The sequence below is a fragment of the Elephantulus edwardii genome, unplaced genomic scaffold, assembly GCF_000299155.1.
Source record: "Elephantulus edwardii isolate Elephantulus edwardi_28Jun2011 unplaced genomic scaffold, EleEdw1.0 scaffold00024, whole genome shotgun sequence".
NCBI lineage: Eukaryota > Metazoa > Chordata > Mammalia > Macroscelidea > Macroscelididae > Elephantulus > Elephantulus edwardii.
This window is the reverse complement of record NW_006399774.1, coordinates 11378363-11389342: the sequence shown is the minus strand read 5'-3', so window position 1 is coordinate 11389342 and position 10980 is coordinate 11378363.

The following is a 10980-nucleotide window of genomic DNA, read 5'->3' as shown; positions in this document are numbered from 1 at the left end:
CATGGTCCTTGCAATTACGTGATATGCATCAGAGAACTGGACAATGACCAAGGATGAGAGAAGAATTGGTGGCTTTGATTTGTGGTGCTGGAGAAGAGTTTTGAACATACCATGGACAGCCAGGAGAACTTACAGGTCCATCCTAGAGAAGGTGAAACCAAGCTGCTCCTTGGAGGCAAATATTTTGGGACTCCGTCTTACATCCTTTGGGCATGTGGCCAGGAGGGACTGGTCTTTGGAGAAGGACATCATGTTTGGAAGGGACGAGAGAGAGTACAGGAAAGACCTAGGATAAGATAGATTGACACTGTAAGTTGGATAATTAGGGTAAGTGTGTCAGAGACAGTGAGAAAGGCTAGGAATAGAGCAGGGTTCAGAGCTATTGTGCATAGGGCTGCTATGAATTGTAGTCCACTTGATGGCACACAACAACAATAAAGGAATCTCCATGGTGTAATGGTTTAAGAGCATTGAGCTAAGCAAAAGGTCATTGGTTCATACCTACCAGTGGCATCAATGGGGAAGGATGTGACAATTTCCTCCTATAAAGAGTAACAAACTTTAGGACTCTAACAGTCAGCTCTATGCTGTCCTAGAGGGTTGCAATGAAGTGGTATTGACTTAATGGCACAGCGACCAACGAGCTACTATCCAAATAGAACAGGGGTTTTAAACCAGAGAGGATGTGCAAAAGGGCCATATCCGTTCTCTGTACATATTAAATCTGTATGCTGAGCAAATCATTAGAGAAGCTGGGTTCTGTGAAGAAGAATGTGGCATCAGGATTGAAGGAAGACTCATTAACAAACTGCGCTATGTAGATGACACAAGCTTGCTTGCTGAAAGGGAGGAGGACCTGAAGCACTTGTTGCAGGATATAAAAAAAATCCACAATATGAATTATATCTCAATATAAAAAAGACACAAACTCTTACCACTGGGACAATAAGCCACATCATGATAGATGGAGAAAAGATTGAAATTATCAATGGTTTCATCCTGCTTGGATCTATAATCAACACCCTGATACTAGCCGTCAAGAAACCAAAAGACATTTGCATTGAGCAAATCTGCTGTTAGGGACCTCTCGAAATTACTGTGGAAGAATAAAGTAAGGTTAAAGACTAATGTGCACCTGATTTGGGCCATGGTCTTTTCAACCACTTGCTGTGCATCTGAGAGCTGGACACTGAGTAAGAATTACAGAGAAGAAATGATGACTTTGAATTGTAATGTTGGAGAAGAGTACTGACTATCCCATGGACTGCCAAAAGAACAAACAGCTACGTCTTGATAAGGTGCAACCAGAGTGATCCTTGGAGGCAAAGATGGTAAAGCTTCGTCTCTCATACTTTGAGTGTGTTGCTAGTAAAAGTATTCCCTGGAGAGAAACATAATGCTTGGAAAGGTAGAGGGATGGTGAAAGAGAGGAAGACCCTCCACCAGATGGTTCGATACAGAGATTCAAGGAATGAGCTCGAGTGAGTCAGAGATGAGGAGGACGGTGCAGGCTACAACAGGGTTCAGACCTATTCCTCATGGAGTCTCTATGGGTCACACTTAACTCAATGCACTTAACAACAGACCTTTATTTCCATTTGCAAATATAAGTATGCATTGTTCTGATAATCATGTTTTGAGAATCTACTGCAGCAAACTTTTGTAAAAAAGTTTTTTTTAAAAAGTCACAATAACTCTGAGGTATCATCTCACCCCAGTAAGAATAGCAAAATGTAACAGAATAGCAAACATCAAATGCTGGCAAAGTTGTGGAGAAACTGGAACCTTTATTCACTGTTGGTAGGAGTGTAAAATGGTGCAACCACTGTGGAAGGCGGTACAGCGCTTTCTCAAAAAGTTGCAAATAGAAATACCATTTGACCCAGCAATTCTACTACTGGGAATTTAACCAAAAGAAACCATAACCGCCAACCAAGCAGATATATGCACACCCATGTTTATTGTGGTTTTGTTCATAATAGCAAAGAGCTGGAAATAACCCAAGTGCCCATCAACAAATGAATGGATTGAGAAGCTCTGGTATATTCACACAATGGAACACTATGCTGCATTGAAAAACAAGGAACTCATGAAATATTATGCAAAATGGGTGACCCTGGAGGACATTATGCTGAGTGAAATATCTCAGTCACAAAAGGACAAATATTGCATAGTGTCACTGTTGTAAAACAGGACTAACCTTGGGGTTGAGGTAAGACAGAGAAGGAGGGGATGAAAGATGTATACTGCATTGAAACAGACAAGGGAGAGAACTGTTTAAAATGGATATATGATTGGGTATTATTGTCATGACAGGAGTCCAGAACAAAGGCTGCACAGTGGAGTGGACTGGGGGGAGGGCGGGGAGGGATCGCATAACAATAAAAGAGTTTTTCTTTTTCTTTTCAAAGAGAAGAGTGATGGGGGGGCTGGGGCGGCAGGGAGAAAAGTGCAACAATGAATGACTGGAAACCCTAAGTCTCTGTAAACTTTCATTAAAATAAATTTAAAAAAATTTTAAAAGCCTAACACCAACAGATGCTTGCTATTGTGGTTCATTTGCTTTGCAAATGTACTTCCCTTGACTGGAAAAAAAAGGGGAAATGTACTCCTTCCCTCTTCCACACATAATCTGCTCCTTCCCTCTTCCACAGGTCACAGAAGAGCAGGAAGAGGAAGTGAAGTATCATTGAAAATGGTGTCAAACAGCCTCCTTTTAAAAATTTCTCTATAAATTAGAAAGCATGTAAAAACAGACCACCAGCTGGAGCTGCCCACTGGCTGGTGCTGACTGTCCTTGAGGGCTGGGGCCACAGGGGAAGCTGAAGCAATGGTCATGTAGTCCAGGCCTGTGGCCATCCCTGCAGTGGCCTCTAACCCACATCGAGCCTCAGAGATCTTTCCTTCTGTTAAGTCTGTTTTCTGTTACGGAGATTAGAAAAGAAACAGGTTTTATTTCATGAGTTGAGATCAACTTGTTGGCTACAGCTTTGTGCTTCTTCCCCCCAGCCTCCCTTTTTTCTTCTTTTTCTATTTTTTTTTTAAATTGTATCTCCTCAGGAGAAAGCATAGCACTACTGAGTGGCTATGGCATTCTCTGGGGAAATAGTCACTCTTTGGTCACAGTGTAAAGACCTCCTGGTCTCACAGCTCCATAAGCCCTCTTTGAAATGACCTATGCTTTGTGATTTTTTAAAGGAATGTCCAAAGAGGCTGAAGGTCTAGGTTACATGGAGGTGGCTCAGGTGAAGACTTCTTGCACCTAGAAACTTTCCATTTGAAGCCTGGATAAGCCATAGAGTTGATTTCCACTCAGGGTGGACCCTGGAGGATGAAGCTGACCTCCTTGTACCACTCACTTCCAGGGCTGTAAATCCTTACAAATGTGCCTGCCTCATTTTTTGCCTGTGGAGAGGCTAGTGAATTCCATCTGCCCAACTCTTGGTCAGCAGTGAATCCATTAACCACTGCCAACCAGGTCAGTGTGAAACTGGTCAGTGTGACCCCAGTTTTGCTGCTGTTGTGTTTCCAGCCGGAAATGAGGAAGCTGGATCGATAGTTTTTCTCTTCTTAAATTTGAATGGACTTGTACAAATCATCAGTTTTTCATTCAACCTTCTATAGATGTTTTAGAACATTAGTTGTAACTGATTGATGTAATGAATAAATTACAACATCTGGGGGCATCGTCCTTTGAGTGGGGCACTGCTAACCTCTCTGGTTGGTCTCCACAAGTGGCTCCAGGGGAGAAAGATGGACCATTTCCTCCGGTGCTGTTTATAGCTTCCAAAAAGCCTGCTGGCAGACGGCAGTGAATCAGTTCCTAGCCGAAGGCTGTGAGCGATGAGTGAGTCATGGCCTTGTGTCCAGCCTTCCCTTTGCCCGACTTATCTGTGTTTACTCCCCTTTCTTTCCTTTCTCCTCCTAGAGACCATGCAGGAGATTCCCTCTGTGTGTGAGCCTCTCTGTCTCTTTTCCTAACAGTTGGACAGTACTTTGGACTTGAGTGTGTCATAGTGATTTTATTAATAGCGTGAAGAAGCTGTTACGACTCTGGTGACTATGGAGAGAGCAAGGCCTGGTCTCTCTGCAGGACTGAGGGGGTTTTAGAAATTTTATATTAGAATTGAGTTTTGCTGCCTCTCAACCATCCACATTGTTCCCTCTAAACTGCATCAAAGGCACATTTCAGTTCCTGAAAAACCCAAATAAAGTCGTGAGTGTGCAGGGAAAGAGGCTCACTCTCTCTTTTCCAGAATGATGACCTCGTAGGAAGGTTGCTGACTGAGGAAGAACGTTGGGCTCATGGTAACCAGAGGCCCCCGCCTGGCCGTACCAGCCACGGTTCTGTTTATGGCCTCAGACTGGAAGTCAGTCAGGGTGAGCGTCCAGCCAGACCCAGTCCGGGCTCCCTAGTGCTGTGAATCAGGAACACCACAAGGGGTATCTTGAAACTGTTTTCTCACAGTTTAGGAGGTGGTGGTGAGTTGCCATCAAGTCAGCTACAAGCCACAGCAGACAGAGGCCGTGCCCTGCCATGTGCCACTGTCTTGATCTCTGCCACTGCTGCCCTCATGGTGTCACCCCATCTCACTGAGGGCCTTCCTCTCTTGCCCTGCCCTCTGCTTTCCCCTGCGAGCAGGGTACCAGCTCTTGTGGAAGGCCCTCTGTCAACTTTGAGGAGAAGTTCTGGTCTTTTCAGCGTTTGTTTCCTGTTTCCCTGGAAGTGTCATGTGAGACGGGACAGTGTGCAATCAACTCAGCTTCATCTTATACGATGAGGAAGAACAGAACAAAACCCCAGCTGACCCTGTGCCTCCCGCACCCCGTCGTCGCTGTGTTCTAGCCACGTCAGTCCATCTCTCGGAGGGTCTTCTTGTTCTCTGACCCTCTCCTTTCCCAAACATAATGCTTTCTCTAGGGACTGATTCCCCAGACAATGCCCCCAAAGTATATGAGCCAAAGTCTCACCATGTATCGTCCCCCCTGCAGCTTCCTACCATTCGACCATGGCGTGTGGTTCGAATCTACCAGCTGCTCTGCAGGCTAAGGATGGCCAATCTCCTCCCACGGATTTACTGTCTCTGAAAACCCACTTCTGGGTCAGCTATGAGTCACTTCCAACTTAATGGCACAGAACCACCATGAGCTTGATTTCTATCTAAAAGACGGCTGGCTCAGGACACACCCTGGACTCACATGGACTCAGTCACGTCCTGAAGAAAATCCTATTCCCAAAGAGAACTGCACTCATGAGTATTTTGTTGTTCATCTAGCTGGCTATGACCCAGCGACCCTATGAGAGTCGTTCAGAAGAGCAGCTCTGAACCCCGCCCTATCCTGAGCCACCTTCACCATCTCTGACACACCTGGTTCCACTGTGACAGTCAGCGTGTCAATCCATCTCATGGGGGGGCTTCTTCTCTTGCACTGACCCTCCACCTTTGCAAGCACATCTAGGAGTGAGGACCATGGCACCCATTTGGGAGGACACAATCCAACTCATAGTACCAAGTAAGAAAGATGACACAAGAAGAAGCCACTCCTATTTTTTTCAGAAAAATTTATAAAAAAATTATTTTTCATTTGAGAGAAGGCTTACAAATAATATTGGTTTTTCATACATTCATAGACATTTTATAAGGATGACAGAAGAAGAATTGATGCCTTTCAGTCACGGCGCTGGATAAGAGTACTGAACATACCATGGACTGCTAAGAGAACAAACAGGTCTGTCCTGGAGCGGGTGAAACCAAGCTGCTCTCTGGAGAGAAAGATTTTTGAGGCTCCGTTTCACATACTTTGGGCATGCAGCCAGGAGACAAGCCCTTAGAGAGGGACATCATGGTCGGAAGGGTGGAGGGACAATACAGGAGAGGAAGGTCCAGATGAGATGGATTGACTCAGTAACCTGAGTAATTGGGGTAGGTGTGTCAGAGAGAGTGAGACTGGCTCAGGGTAGATCAGCGTTCAGAGCTCTGGTGCATGGAGTCATTATGAGTCATAGTTGACTCAACAGCACAAAACAACAACAATTAAATATATTAATGACACTGGCTAAACAACCTTCCCTGTGTATAAAGATTTCATAAACAAACACTTTATTTAAGAAATGGAGAGAAGATACAAATGTTCAGAAGACGATAAGATTCTCTCAGCAGCAAAAGAACTACTGTTGCTGGAAGTAATTGTTTTTAACTTATGGTGGCCTGTTCTGTGGAGAAGGGGGAAGGCCACATGGACCAAGCCAGGCCAGCCCAACCTCTGGGTACAGGGGACACCCTGAAGGTGTTCCACTGTGTGCCCATTTATCAGAACTAAAAATAAATGGGAATGAAGCACTGTCAAAATAATCAGACAAACACCAAGAGAGGCAGTTCTAAAAACAATGTCTTTGAGTAGATTCCAACTCACGATGATCCCATATGTGTCAGAGAGAGACCCCAGAAGTGTCAGAGGAGAGCTGTGCTCCACAGAATTATTGCTGGCTGTGTTTTCAGAAGGAGATTGCCAGGCATTTCTTCCAAGCCACCTCCGAGTGGACACGAATCTCTGGGTTAGAAGCTGAGCATGCTGTTTGTGTTCCCCAAGGAATCCAGTGAGGAGTTAATGAGAAGATGCTTAACTAGCTTAACTAGTTACCCAGTTCATGAACCTTCCAGAAAATGCATATGTGCTATAGATATTGTCTGGTGCTAGAATAGAATAGAATAGAATAGAATAAATATATAATTTCTATATCATTAATAATTATATTATTATATGAGCACCCTGCTCATTTCCAAAGTTCCCCTGAGAATAAACACCATCAGCCACTTTTGGCAAGAGAGTTGAGCTGTAGTATTAGCAGATGTGAGTCTGTGGGCTTTTAATGATGGACTCTGCCTCGTTTATTGCAAACCCTCCCTGGAAAATGACCATCTGGTTGAAGACTAACGTGAGCCTGATCCTAGCCAGGACATTAAAGGACTTCCCATGCATCTGAAAGTCAGACAATGAGTAAGAATGACAGCAGAATAATCAACACCTTTGAGTTGTGTTGGAGAGGAGTAACGAACGTCCCAAGGACTGTGGAGAGAACACACAAATGTCTTGGAAGACAGCCAGGGGCTCCTCAGAGGCAAGGAAGCGTGAGCTCCCCTCACAGGTTTTGGGACTGTTCTTGGGGGGGGGGGTCTGTCCTTGGGAAAGGTGTAGGGTCAGAGGAAGAGAGGAAGACCCCAACCCACAGACCGACACAGAGACTGTGACAATGGGATTTGGCGCCTTAGGTGGTGAGGATGGTACAGGATCTGTTCCTTGGGAAGCTGTGAATCAAGGTCACCTCGATGGCACCCAACCCACATCATCAACAACAACACAGCCCAGCTGCAGGGAACCCTGGTGGGGTGGTGTGTTGCTAACCAAAAGGCCAGCGGTTCAGACCCACCAGCAGCTCTGTAGGAGAAACTGGGGCAGCCTCCTTTCCTCCCTCCATCACGATTTCCAGCCTCAGAAAGGCAGTGATATCGTTCTATGTCGTTCTATGAGTCAGACCCCACCCACCGGACAGTGGGCGTATTCAAACTATACAAGAGATAAAGCTAGTGAGTACCCTCGCTGGGGCGTGTCTAACTCCTGCAGCGGGGGTGATGGTGGGACTCTTCAAGCAACGTCACTGCCCAGTCCAGGATTTCAGAGTCGCGTCTTCGTCAGAGACGGCAGGGTTGGAGTTGGAGGGCTGGTTGTCTGGGGGTGACAGCCACTGTCAAAGTGAGCACACCTCAGGTCCTGCTGGACTCATTCTCGATCCTTCCTGGATCACGGACACTGCAGGGGGACACACTATTTAAAGTGGACTTGAATTCTTTCCAGGCATCTGTTGGAATCCTGGCACCCATAACCCCATTTGCCAGCATGCTGGCCACCATGGACTCCTTCCAGGCGGTCCAGAGGGGGAGGCAGGGTCACACTTGACTCCATGGGTACATGTGCCCACAGCTCAGTCCTCTCCTTGCCCGTGATGGTCCAGCTTGGGGAGGCCCGCTTTGCCTGCAGCGAGCAGGCCTGGCCGCTGTCAACAAAGAACTCATTGTCAGCGGAAGGAAAAGCAGATGTGTAGGAGGGTGCTGGGTGTAACACACTGGGCTTTCCCCCACCTTCATTCAACTGGGTAACCTCGACCTCGTTGTCCTAGATTTAGGTGGAAATGTGACGAAATGAAACCAATTTGCAGAAGCCGCACACAGAAACCAGGGTGTTTTATTTTTAGCCCTGGTGCGGTTAAGGGTTGGTTCTGCTTCGCACTGACAACAAGAGGCATTTGTCAATGGCTGTGCACAGCCAGCCTGCTTCTGCCGGCCTTGCTGTTAGGCCCCATGGCGTGAGCCCAGGCTCCGAGTGGCCCCACATCCGACGTGATCCTGCACTGTCCTCCCCATCCCAGCAGTGTGTAAGCCCTTGTTGCAGTTCTGACACTCATCCACGTCCTTGAGGGTCTTCTTCCCTTTTACAGACCGTCCACTTTCCCAAGCACGACGTCCCTCTCCAGCTACTGGCCCCTCCTGACATCAGGTAGGGAGGTTGTGGCTGTTGTTAGGTGCGGTCAAGCTGACTAGGACTCACAGCGACTTCTTTAAATATTTTTTTCTACTAGTTTACTTACAAAATTAGAATATAAATTTGAACAAGTTCTTTCCATTTCCCTCACACACACCCCAATCAAATTGTACAACCCAATGATTAATCCCCCCTCCCTGGCACATCCACATCCCTTTGCTTCCAGCCTCTCCCACCCTCCTGGATCCTTATACTCATTCTACAATAATGGATTTATACAATATTTATCCTTGTGGGACTGAGTTAGTTCACTTGGCATAATGCCCTCCAGTTCCTCCCAAGTTAGGTAATAATTTACAAAGTTATTGCTCCTTGTGCTGCGTAGTATTCCACTGTGTGAATGTACCATACTTTCTCAATCCATTTGTTTGCGGTTGGACGTTTGGGCTGTTTCCATGTTCACAGTGACTTCATGGACCATAGATCAAAACCTGGTCCTATCCCACACCTTCCTCAGAATTTCCACCGTGCTCAGGGCTGTTGCTGCAGCCACCGTGTGTATATACCTCACTGAGGGTCTTCCTCTGTTTTGCTGACCCTCCTTTTTCCCCAGCATGACATCTTTTTCCAAGGACTGACCCCTCCCAGCAACACATCCTAAGGGTGAGATGAAAGGTCACCTCCGTGCTTCTAAGGAGCATCTAGTGGCACTTTTGGCAGATTTGTTTGTTCTTTTGCTCGTCCACGGGATATTCACTTTTCTTCAGCAACAGTACAATTGAAACCAGCCATTCTTGGTCTTCCTTGGTCTTTGTCCAACTGTCACATAAATACTAAGCAACGGACAAATGCCGTGTGGGTCAAGCACATCTTATCTTTACACGGACATCCTTGCTCCTTATGTAGGCAAGTAGGGAGAAGCCGTTCACTGGACGTTTCTTCTGAAATTGGTATTTTCCCTCATGGCACCACGGAGAAGGCCTTTCGCCCAGCTACACAAGACTGCTGTTTCTCTGCACCACTGGGCCATGATGACCTGGAACTGGGCAAAAGGCACAGACCAATGATTGAAAGATATACTCAGAACAGACACCAATGGGGAGCAGCGAAGCACGTGAGTTGAGATCTGGAGAATCGTATTGAAACCACCTCAATGCAGCTCCACCTGGAACAAAACCACACCTAGAGCGAGTACACAAAGCAAGCCAGTGTCCGCATCATGCACACAAAGGGCCAATTCCAGAAATACCATCTGACCCAGCAATTCCACTACTGGGAATAGACCCCAAAGAGACCATAACTGCCATCCAAGCAGATATATGCACACCCATGTTTATCGCGGCTTTGTTCACAATAGCAAAGAGAAACAACCCAAGTGCCCATCAACAAATGAATGGATAGAGAAGCTGTGGTATATTCACACAATGGAATACTAATTGAAAAACAAGGAACTCATGAAATGTGCAAAATGGATGGCCCTGGAGGACATTACGCTGAGTGAAATATCTCAGTCACAAAAGGACAAATATTGCATAGGGCCACTGTTGTAAAATGGGACTGACATCTGGGTTGGGGGGAGACTGAGAAAGATGGGATAAATTATGTAGACTGCATCGGAACAGATGAGGGAGAGAACTGTTTAAAGGGGATATATGATTAGGTATTATTGTCATGACAGGAGTCCAGAATGAAGGCTGCAAAGTGGAGTGGACTTGGGGGGAGGGCTTGTATAACAATGAAAGAATTTTTCTTTCACTTTTCAAAGAGAAGAGCGAACTGGGGGCGAGAGGAGGGAAAGGAGAAAAGTACAACAATGAATGACTGGAAATCCAAAGTCTCTGTAAATTTTCATTAAAATTAATACTACTAGTAAAAGAAATCTAAAAAAACCCAACCCCACAAAGTGCCAATTACCCCAGGAGCATGGTAAGCGCAGGCTGGGTTATGCTGACTGACTGATCCGTCATGAATGATGCCACACGGTTTCACCACATCTGCCTGGTGGTGAGATGCTGGCATGCCTTATGGATGCAATTATCTGGAGAATGATTGAGTAGTTCGTGTGACAAAGGGTCTGTTAGGTGCCTCTGAATCAACTCTGACTCGGGGTGACCCATGAACGGTAGGAAACGCTGCTCCAGCCTGTGCCACCCTGACAGTCCCTGCGTGTGTGACCTGCTGTTGTAGCACTGAGTCAGTCCGTCTCATTGAGGGCCTTCCTGTCTTCGGCTGACTCATATTCTATGAAGCATGATGTCATTCTCCTGGGACTGGCCTTTGCTGAGAACATATCCAAGGTACATGACACCAAATCGCACCATCTTTGTTTCCACGGTGCATTCTGGCTACACTGCCTCCAGGAGAAATGTGATTGTTCTTTTAGTAGTCCTGGTTGTTGTAGACTGCCTTCAAATCGAGCCCGACTCATAGTGACCCTATGAA